The sequence below is a fragment of the Sinohyriopsis cumingii genome, chromosome 16 (assembly GCF_028554795.1).
Source record: "Sinohyriopsis cumingii isolate HCF-2022 chromosome 16, ASM2855479v2, whole genome shotgun sequence".
In the NCBI taxonomy this organism is placed as follows: domain Eukaryota; kingdom Metazoa; phylum Mollusca; class Bivalvia; order Unionida; family Unionidae; genus Sinohyriopsis; species Sinohyriopsis cumingii.
Window position 1 is genome coordinate 33420940 of NC_142976.1, and position 12240 is coordinate 33433179.

The window sequence follows — 12240 nt, forward strand, 5'->3', positions numbered from 1 at the left end:
TAGAGTTCCTGAAAGTAGTGAACATTTACTTTAAGCTCTAACTTTTACGCCATCACCATGAGCATTTCTTTGTAATGATTTACTGTCCATAATTTTCAACAACTTCTCATTTGTCTTTATTAACATATACCATTGAAGTTTTATATATTTCTCTTAACCATCTTATCATTCTACTTTTAACTATTTGGTTTTAATATCGCTGTTCAATATAAAACCTTTCATCATTTTTAAATAATCATACATATTACCTTTTGTATGGCGCTAAATGGCCTATCTGTGCTGGTGCGCCGTAAAAATAACAATCAATCAATCAATCAATCAGTCACTTCATGATTAATATAAGTGATGCTTAGGTGATTTTACCTCGATAAGCAAGTTAGTTGGTCTTTCATACAGGTAACTGTTATTAGGATCAATATTTTAGTGTCCGCTTCATATTTATTAATAGTGATGATCTAATGCTCTGCTTGTATCAGCTGTCACATGCACCCATTTACAGGTAAATTGTCAGTGCTTAGCTCAGCACATATACTTGTGTGTTCATGAAACAGTATGCATTCTGGGATACACATGTTTGCATTGCTTGCTCTGCTTTATCTTATAAATTTGGATCATAGTGTTATGTATATTTATTTTGTATTGTACGCTTTACCTTTGTCCATGATTGAGGACTGAGCTTTTTTGTGTTTCTGGCAATTATATAGATGCATATTTCATTTTGATTTCAAGACCTAACATTCTGTACAAATGTAAAATGTTCTGGAAGCAAATTTGAGACATTTCATGGGAATTTCTAGTGTTTGAGGTCAAGTGAAACTAGCATAAATGGATATGGTAAACAATGTTATTCATTCCTCATTAAGTTTAGTCTTTGGAATTATTTACTTTTGCATTATGATTTAATTTGAGAGGAATCATTTATTTAATTTTAATATTTGGAATTACAAAGTGCTCATGGCCATTTTATGCAAACACACTCCTTTGGGAATATTGTGAATTCATTCCAAAACATTTTGGATTATATCATTATGATACACCAAGGCTGTCAGTACATCAATCCGTCAACACTATTGGTACATCAGCACATTGAATACGGAAATTCATTTGGAACACTATATATTTGGAGTTGTAATAGAAGTTTTAGGATTATTTGGGATTTGTTTGTGTGTGTGTGTAATTTAGATTTTTAAGATAGTGTTAATAATTTGAGTCATATAGCTGCGATGTCTGTAGTGAGGCAGTTTATAATGATGTCTAGCACTGGGACATCATACTGTAGACATTGTAACTTCATGTTCCACCCAGTCACATTATCCATATAACAGGCTGACCAGCCATAACACTGACCTCTTTATGCTGAGCACCAAATGAAGCAGCTGTTAATACCATATTTATTAAAGTCTTTGGTATGACTGGCCTGGGATTCGAAACCTGTGACCTCCCGCATCTGAATCGGACACTTAAACCACTTAGGCCGCTGAAGCAATCTGTTTGGTATTTAATTCACAGTACTATAAATTATGTTTAAATTTTAACGTCTTTAAAAGAATTGAGTAATATAAACATCTGTCTAAATTGACTTTGTTTAGGAACTGTCTTGCTCCTGGTAAAGATTATTATTTAATATATTTGAGAACGATGTTTCAAGTTCTTCCCAGGAGAGTTAGGGACTACAAAAAAGGACGGGTTATTTGAGTTTACCGGACATTATGATCTTTCTGAAGTGTTGCTTTTGTAACAAAAAACAGGAGATGAAGAATAACTTGGTTCAGTATTTGGTGGGACAAAATTTTGGATGTTAGTTCTTTGGGTTTGATTAGCAAGTCTGTCTCTTTTTTGATAAAAGATTAAAGGGATTGCAGCTAAGAAACCGAGATGGAGTTGGAATTGACAAAGGTTCAGCTTCAGAAAAGAAATGATGGAAATAAAAATTCAGAAAGCAGCTGGGATTAAGAGGCTACCAGCCACCCCCGCAGGTTTATGTTCTTGATTGTGTTTCATGTTTCCATGTGCGGCCACATTCCTCCACTAGTCCATACTACCTTCAAAAGAGAGCACATGAAGTCAAGATTGCCCATTGAAACCAATTAAATAAAAACTCTGGATATCTAGGTGTAGTAAAAAATTATATGTTCCAGGACAAAATATCATGTATGTATAGTGCGCACCGCATATGACATGTCATCCTGATATACATTACTCATTTTATTGTTACGAATCAATTTGGTGTGTCATTATATCAAGGAGGATTTGATGCTGAAAAAAGAACTGACCTCAATCTGACTTGAGCAAGCTGCTTGCTTAGCAATATAAAATAAAATTCTTTTCAAAACGGGTGGATTGGCCCAGGAATAAAATGATTTTTTTTATATCAGATTGTTCGGCTGAAGTGTATGAATCCTTGATCTACAGCTCTGTTATCTGTATGTATTAGTTCTTGTTATACATGTGTAACTGTCTCAGTAGAGCATTTGATTAAATAGCTGACATTGGAAAAAGATGTTGCGGGTTTGAATCACAATGCAGAGTATTTTTGTGTCATTTTGGGGGAGACAGTAGAGCTTAAATAGTTGTATTGATGGAATTGAAATCCAACTTTGATGATGTATGTATTGATCTTAATTACATTACTAGACACAAACATCATGAAAAGTAGTGATGTCTGAAGCACCCTTATATTATTCTAAACTGTTATTTGACACCCTATGGGTTTATTTGGGGGATGAGTTCACTCAGCATAATTAACATTGATTGGTTAAATGTCGATGTTGGTCTTACAAATAATACATACATCTTAATTATGACACATGTGCCTGTAATCTCAAGGTATATCATCAACTAGGCATCTGAGCACTATCTCCATTTATAAAGTCATTTACGAAATAAACACGAACTTTGAGGTGCAAATTTTTTAAATGATTTCTAATTAAAGGAATAAACTTCAAATAATGGATGGCAATGATTTTGGTCAACTGATTGATGAAATAACTAAATTCAAGGACAAGAACTCGTTTATTCATCCACAGCTAACATTATCCAAAATCGATGAGAAGTTTGACAAGATATCCCAGTTAACTAGTTACATATGTTGTTCGTTGTCCAAAGAATGTAGACTCATTGTGGAAATTGAACAGGCCATGTCAGACTGAAATACCTGTGGAGCACTTAGTGCTTCTTGCTTGTGTTGTTGACGATATTCGAGCTAAAGTGGATCAGCAACAGGAACGATGAGATTTAAATCTAAATTCCTTGAAGAAAGTTGTCATTGAGATTAAAATGGACACGCTAGTATAGGTAAATAAAGAAATATTGATGACCAACTAGTTTATCTCCAGAGTTAACCGCCACAGATGTGAATGATATAATATTGATAGCTTTTCCTACATGAGGTGCCATCTACTGACAAATTTGCTGTGGTTGTTATTCCAGTCACACATAGTCCCACGGTGGCTGCTGTTGCTGTGTATGACATCGTGTCAATAATTCCATGTTTGTATCTGGCCAGTATTTGCTGGCGCTTTTCAATTTCTGCACGTAGTGTCATATGAGGCTCCTTAATCTAATCTCATCGATACTGCTGTTGGTGTTTGTCTAAATGATACTTTGTCACCATGTTTAACAAAACCCAAATGTGATGATGTTTCCAAGGGGTGGTGGGTCTCGCATAGTCTTACTATTCCACAACAGGTTAATTTATATTTAACATTCATTTGAAGGTCAACAGTAAATTCTATCTCTTAACAATGAAAGCAAAAGATTGCATCTCGTACCTTCACAAAAATGAATTTAGTGGCAAGCTTCGCCAGCTACCACACATGATTTCCAGTGCCAACCACCCCCTATATCCGCATGTCAAATGTCTGTCTGCAGTTTGCTAATGGCAGATCTTAACTCTAACCTGTTTTACTTCCAGTGCGGTCAATTTTGTGCTAATGTCGGCAGGTTTTATTTAAATAACATTCAGAGATTAAAAATAATAATAAATGAGTCTAGAGTTTCTCTGTCTGATGATCAAATTTGGTTTTATTAACCTTTGCCAGATCAACATATTTGTTGTAGCTGCATTGTGATTGCAGACTGGTCCTTTCCAGACCTTGACTTTCATTAATATTCACCATTATAAGATGTCATCCTGTTTTAATTGATGTGCGTTCTAACAATGCTGATATGAGATTTGGACTCTCAGTGACAGCAACGCGCACCTCTGTACCAGCTTCCCCTTATATTGGATGGTCGGATGGTGGCAACACTTATGAATCAAAATATATGATTGTGCATACAATTTTGTAGTAAGCGACCCAATGAGTTTCAGGGTAATTGGTGGAATCAAGGTTTATTATTACTGTTTCTATCCCCAGTGGTGGTATCTGGCAATGAATCTCACAATAAACACCCATCCACTATTTCAGTCTTTTTCTTCCAGGCTGTGGCCATCATGTCAAAATTTGACATTGGCATTGGTAAACTTGGCAGCTTTTGGTTGCACTAGTTTCTCACTGTGGCAGTCTTAGATGGTTACCCTGGACCGTTCGTGGTATTAGTCCCAGTGTGGACTATTTTAATGTGTACGTGGGTGACCTCCGGTCTTCACGTTGTCACCTGTCACTTTTCTGCTAATGTATGCCTGCGTTTCGTACTGCAGCAAGTGCAACTCCTTTTGCGACAGCTGGTGCAGCAGCAAGCATGGCAAAATTTACATCGGCTACCAGTGCTAATACCGCGGATACAACTGACAGTGTTATTTTCATTCAATGTGCGCGTGTGATTGCATCATTAATGTGGTTGTGTTGTCGCTCAGTTAATTCTAATTTATTTCACCCTCCACATAACTCTGCGTGTGTTAATTGTAGTGTTATTCAACAGGTGTGTTTGGTCATTGATTGTAGTGTTTTAATCTGATCATCTTTCAGTGACAAAGAAATATGGCTGATGATATATTAGTTGCTCGTGATCAACTGCTAGCAATGGGCAAGCAAGCTTGCCATGGCTGCTGTGATGATCGACTAAAGGTCAGCTTAGGAGAGCAACGCTCTCCATGTACATTTGTTTCCACAGTGCGTTAATGATCTGTATTCCTCCTCCACCTTACAACAAGTAGTGTTTTGTCTGACATTATTACCATTATGCACCGATACGCAGCAACACCACCTGACAATGCTCCAATTCAAGCTTCAAAATGCATGTCGACCCAAACTATCTCAATTAGCCTAGATCTTCTAGTGAAAAGTAATAAATTGGTTACAGCGTTGTGAAATTATTCTGATATTTCCAAAGTCCTTTATGAACGTTCTGGTCATTCTTATGAACTCTGGTTCTGCTAAAAATCTACGAGGGCTTCTTTGGATTGTTTGTTATGCCCTTTAGCCTCAGTTATATTTTATACACATTTTGGTGGTCGAACACCATTGGGTTTTCATATCTGTGGGTGCAGACATCGCATATCTTGAAATGCTATAAACACGTTGCTACACTGACACCCTCTGTTGATTTGCGATCAGACATGTAAAGAGACATGCTGCTGTACCTTGAATGGCATCTGTCATCATTGCAAGTCAACATAGCATATATCGGCTGCTGCCCTGCATACAACTTAGTAGTCGCTGTTTAGAGAGTGACGGTGTTAGTGTGGTCATAAATGGAGACTATTTTGTCAGTGTAACCCATTCATGCAGTGCTGCAGTTGTGTCTGTATGTTCAGCATGCCAAATGACTTCATCAACAGTACTGAGGTGTGTCAGCACAATGTTGTGACAGTGGAGGTGCATAACTAAATTGGCTTTGTGTGTTAATTTGCAGTCGTCATGCTACAATTCCAAAACTGAATGTGAGGTTAGCGCCATGGACTACATACCAGATTTCTGAATTGGCATTGTTAGTATTAATTCTGTGCATTGCATAGGATCGATTAAGTATAGCAATGGGGTATATGGTAAGTGAAATTGTGCTTGAGATCACAGATATAGATTGTGCTGGGACTTAAATATATGATCAACATTAACACCGATGTTAATGCATGGTATAATGCACTTGCTAAGTTCTGCAATAACGATTATGATTTTTTGCGGAAGATAGGTACCATCGATAAGATCCACCTTATTGGAGTCGTAAAATGTTGATTGTTTATTGATTTAATATACTTTGAATTTTATATATGCCTTTGGACTTATTTGTTTCTTCTTCCTGGGAGACAACATCTTCGGCATTTGTAACAAATATTTTGTGGGATCCAAAAGCAGCTCTATTTATCCTCCAAGCCGATGCAAATATGACGCCAAGAAGAGGGTTGATTTTGTTGTTAGTTTTCTGAATTAATATAATTTCAGTTTAAAAGATTGTGCAACCAAATAGCTAACCCAATAAGCACAGTGCTAGAAAATGATAAATTTAATGACACATCACTTCCAACACAAACGTTATGTTCCTTTTGTTCTAGATTGTTGTAAAATAATATTGAGCTGATATATAGTTGCAAATAAAACTTAAATAAATCATGGACAATAAAAATGGCAAAAACAAAGCCATTCATAATTTACTTACATACCATTTTTATCTTACTATCGGGAGCTTTGTCAAAAACTATCCAGATTAACAAGAGACAATCATACTAAATAATTATAAAAATATACAACATTTAGCAATGAATATATTTCTCAAAGATCTGGAAAAAGAAGGCACAGAAGGTTTAGTAAAAAGAACAGATTTCTTGATAGTTTTTCATTTATTAAGATATTCCCAAATTCCCTTCCCAAATATTTTGAACGAAGACAAATCCATCTAAATAATACAACCTTTTAAGGTAATCCGCGAGTAAAGGGAACAACGTTTAGCATAAATGTAGAGCTTTCATGATAGGCGAACAAGTTCTCGAATATAAGACAAACAGCAGCAGAGGGGCTGTACAGACCGAAACTTTTTGCACAATAAACCCCTCCAGGAAACTATTCCTCGATAGAGGGCTTATTTCGACGAAATAAACCCTTCTATTCAGAATACAGGACAAAAAAAAATGTCCCCCGAAAACTCGAAGAGTTTCCAGGGACAAACTCGTTGAGTTTGCACTGACAACTTGGGTTACTTCAATAAATCTGAAACAGTTTCCGTGGCGGGGTCGTTATTGAAAAATCCATGGGTCGGGTCCATCCCCTCTGCTGCTCTGGGAAATGAGTTTCCAAGGAAAAACATTTTTATGTTAGCGGAATTAAATCATTGACAAATAAATAATGGCAAATATTGGAGAAGCACATACGACTAGATTAGCTCGAGAACGTCTCGAAGCAATTCAGAAATTTCTTCCTGTCCGTGATAGTGTCAGACAAAAATTACAACTAAGACAGCAAGCACGGGAAGGCTTTGCAGAGACTACGGAGGAATTATTTAAACCCGTGACCAAAGCTACTGAAAAATCCGCAGCTGTTACCAAAGAGGCTTTAATAGAGCAAAGGAAAATTTTACAGGATATTTCAGCTGGACTTAAACCCCCGCCTCCACCCGATGAAGTTGTTGTGTCAGTACCTGCTGGTAAGCGAGTAACAGGGAGAATTACTGACCCCGCCAAAAGATTTACGCCGGATTATATTGAACTTCTTAAAAATGTACCAGAAGAGAAATTACCTGAGACAATACTGTTAGGATTGATTAGAAGAGATGTGTCTTTAAACCCAGAACACGGTTCTATGACAGATGATAATTTTATCAAATATTCGTATCGTATACGTGAAAATAAAAAACAAATCAGCAGGGACGATACAAAATACGATAGACTTGTAGATGCTATACGTAAACTTGAAATTCCACCATCGCAACCTCAAGAAGAAAAATCACCGTTGCAACACACAGAACGACAACAATATCCTTCACGGCGAAGAGCAATAGATCCTGACCTAACTCCGTTAAGTGAATACGAGGCTGCATCTGAAGGAAGTCCGCGGGGCCAAAAATTCAAACAAACTAGGTCGCCGATAATTAGCTTAACAACATCTTCTGAAAGTTTGCCTCAAGACATTTTATCCCCAAGAATTGTACCATCAACAGGGGAGGGTTTAGGATCCGGTTTTATTGCCTGCCCTAATAATATCATCGATGATGTATCACGGTTGGAAGTTCTCATCGGAGGAAGACGTGCCGGAAACAATTCTCCGGAAATTATAAATGAAGCCGCAGATATCTGTCAGAGACTATTTCAGCGTGGCATCATGGATATCAGCATCTACCGGGGGCTCATTGATGAACTCGCAGAGGGTTACCACAGCGACTAATAATTAAATTTGCTAGCAAATTCAGTTAGATAAACAATAATTAAATAAAATGATACTACACGATTCTTTTCGCAGACCAAGAAGTGTCAGAGTAGTAAACTCACGATTACCAGTATACGAGGTTGTTTACGGAGATGGAGTCGGTGATGTTGTTAGGGATTTAGTCACAAGAATCGCTCCGAAAGCTGGACCGTTAGCAAAACAATTCGCGATGAAAGCCGCTGATGTTGTCAAGGATAAAGCCATTGGCACTGTTGGTAGTCTTGCCGGGAAAGCATTTCAATCAATCAAGGATCGACTAGCACAGCTGATACGAAAAAAAAACCCAGTCGAGAGGTTGGTGCCAGTAAAACTACCATCCACTGAAGCTATGCCGGCAAATGTTAGTAGCGTAGTAAATAAGGCCGTAAATCAGAAATTAGCTGAGATCGCAACAGCAGGAATTACCTCCAAAGCGTTGCAAGATAGTGTAACTGCTAATTTGATAGCTGGTAGTGGTTTCCGGTGACGATAACATTTTAATTAGATCATCACAAATAATAATAATGTTTGCACGAAAATCCAATGACGCGTTTGATATGTCCAAACCAGTACTTAAAGATGATTCTGTACGTGATTTTCAATATTATTCTTATGAAGCACGTGATCCTAACCAACGCGGAAGAATTGAACTACAGGTCCAGGATACAAGTAGATACTTCTTGCCCGCTGAGGCCTTCACCGAAGTTGAAGGTAGGCTTTTAAAGAATGATAACACTAACTACGGAATCGGCGACCGAGTTGGATTTGTTAACAACGGCATCATGGCGTTATTTAAATCCGCTATTTACATGATAGATGGAAAAGAAATTGAAACAATTCATGATAACGTCGACGTTGCCACAACAATTCTCGGGTTGGCGAGATATTCGGATGATTACACCAGATCAGCCGGACCATCAATGATGTTTGCAAAGGATATAACCGACAGCCCCGAGAACAGGAATGTAACAATGAATAATGCCGGTGACGCAGTTGCATCGATGAACGAAAATTTTAATTTGGGTTTTGCAACACGTAGATCGATGTTAAGTGGAGATGAAGAGTTCTCAGGTGTGATTCCATTGTCTCACATCTTTGGATTCTGCAGAGATGTCCACAAGGTCATATTCGGTGCCAAACACACAGTTGTACTTGTGCGAAAACCTGATGATAATGACGCTATCTGGCGAGATGCTGCTGTTGCCCCTGGTCAGGTAATACTAACTAAACTGTGGTTGTGGATGCCAGTGTTGTCTCCGTCAATCACCGAAGAACAACGACTGTTGTCTTTCATGGACACGGGTGGTAAATCACTGCTATCCTGGAAAACAACAACCACAGACGTTATTCAGGGTGATAATGGTGGGTTGTTTACATGGCATATATCATCGCAACAAGGAGTATCAGCACCACGACATATTTTCATTGCATTTCAATACCGTGCTAGAACAGATAGCCAGGAAAGAAATCCAGTGGTATTTGATACACTTGGAGTTTCTGAAGTTTCGTTGAGAATAAATGGGCATCAGGAGCCATCTGAGGATATATTAATAGATTTCGAACATCATCGTGTCGCACGCGCGTATCATCGTCTGATGTCATTTATGGGGCGCGACCTTAATGTAGACACTGGCCTGCAAATATCACAGCTAGACTTTATGAGTTTATATCCGATTTATTACTTTTCGCTGGAACATCTTGATCTGGTTAAACAATCTGTTGTCGACCTACATTTCCGAGCTCGTGTAGGTGTTCCTGCTGGTGGTTACAGAGCGATTGCTGTCATACTCTCCGATAAAGCAATGCTGCTTGAAGGTGTTGGCGGACGAATGAGGGTCATCGACGCTCCAATCGAGAATATGTAACGCAATTAAAATCAAACTTAGGATATAATGTCATACAGTCATGTTAATGTCACCTTGACTTCCGGTCAAACGAAGAAATTGCAATCAAAGAACGCAAGCACGTGCGGGACATCAATAACACTAAAACGAGATCAGATTACTGGTGGTCCAAACAAATTGTCGTTGACTAATACTCAGCTTAAACATTTTAATAAGGCACTAACAGCAAAAACCGGTGTCCGACTTGATTTCTCTGCTGCAGCTATCAAGGACATGACTAAAACCGGTGGAATATTTCCTCTTCTCGCAGCAATACCGGCGTTGATTGCCGCGGCAGCACCAGCCGTAGCAAAAGCCGCAGCACTCGGTGCAGTTGGAACTGCAGCTGGAATGGCACTAAAAAAGGCAACGGGAAAAGGATACAAGAAAAAAAAGGGACGCGGTCTAAGACTACCAGGAACTCCACCATCATGGTATCCAAAAAAATTCTAACGCCGTTGAGCAATTTTGATTTACTCGATGCTGTTAAAAAATTGCGTGTAAAACATTTCAGAGGCGTATTTATGCGAGATCAATTACCGCAACGACCGAATAATCCAGAAACTGGCATTATCAATCTCGACAACAAAGATGGTCCGGGAACTCACTGGGTTGCTTACGCGATCGATCCACGTGGAATTATCTATTTTGATTCGTACGGTTTAGCACCGCCAGTTGAGTTTCTCAAGTATGTCAGCAGATTTTCTAATGTTCCAGTGTGGCAGTCGACGTTACCAACACAAACATTAATTGATCCGCCCATTTGTGGGAGGGAGGTTTTAAATGTTCTTGATGCAATCTCAAGAAATCCAGCAACTCCTCCTCATAAAGTAGTGTATGAATATACCGCATCGAGAAATGCTAGCATTTGAAAAACAGCAATAAGAATAATGGTGGATATTTACGGAAGACCTTTCACACGAGGAGGTAAACCAAGCACAGATGCTGATCTCTCAAAATATGCGACCAAAGATGAAGTCGATAATCTTTTGAATATAGCTGGAGTTGACCCAGATGAAGTTGCTATTTTCCAAGACAGGCAAGGAAAACTAAGAACGAGCAACATTAAGTGGAATGATATAATTCGCAGAGTTCTTGGAGCTACCAAGGATAACTTCGTTGCATTTAGTGATGGCGGCCGGATCAAGGACTCGAATATATCAATCGCAAGCATCAAAGACAGTATTGATAAAGGTGTTGATAAATGTGTGAAAAAAGCCGGTGACACGATGACAGGCGAACTCAGCATGAGCGGCAACAAAATAACCGCGTTAGCGAATCCCGAATCCGACCAGGATGCGTCAAACAAACAATACGTGGACATCGTCAACGGTAAACTAAATACGCTGCGTGCAGAGCATGATGTTCACGGGGGCGCGTTTACAAGATTTCGAAGAAACTTCGTAAAAACTGATGAGGTCGTGGATAAGTTCTTTGGGACTCCTCCAGTCGTCGATGTAAAACTCGCTGATGTAAAGACCGACATTAACACGATCAAACAAACACAGCAGGATATCGTATCGGGTATTCCTGATATCGTTAACAAAACCAGTTTGATTAAAGTTCCCACTGGAGTTACTCCGGGGCATATCACCAACATCGTATTCACGGTATAATCGGGATTCGCAACATGGTCACGACAAAATAACACTATCAAATATACAGCAACAGCCACCGGTGTTTACAGGTTGTCTGTGTTTTCAGCCGCTAAATTTGAAATCTTCACAACATATCCTTGGAGACATTCCACCGATAAGTATTCCGGGGTTTGCACTGTAATACTAAACAGCGGAACCGAGGAAACATTTATGCTTGAAGCCGAGGACGATAGTTTAACAGCAACATCTTACTGGTTTTGTTTGGAATTCGTCGCTGCAACGCCTCAATTGGTTACCGCGTAATTGAATAATGTCAACGACGCCAGATGCTCAACAATATCGATACAATCAAGTCCGTGAGTGGCAATCTGAGTTAAAAACTGTCATCGAAGTAACTAGTCAAAAAGTAAAAAAATACAAGCGCCGCATAACAGTGCTGGATATTATGGTTTATTCAGTATCTGCCGTTGTTGCATCTGCCGG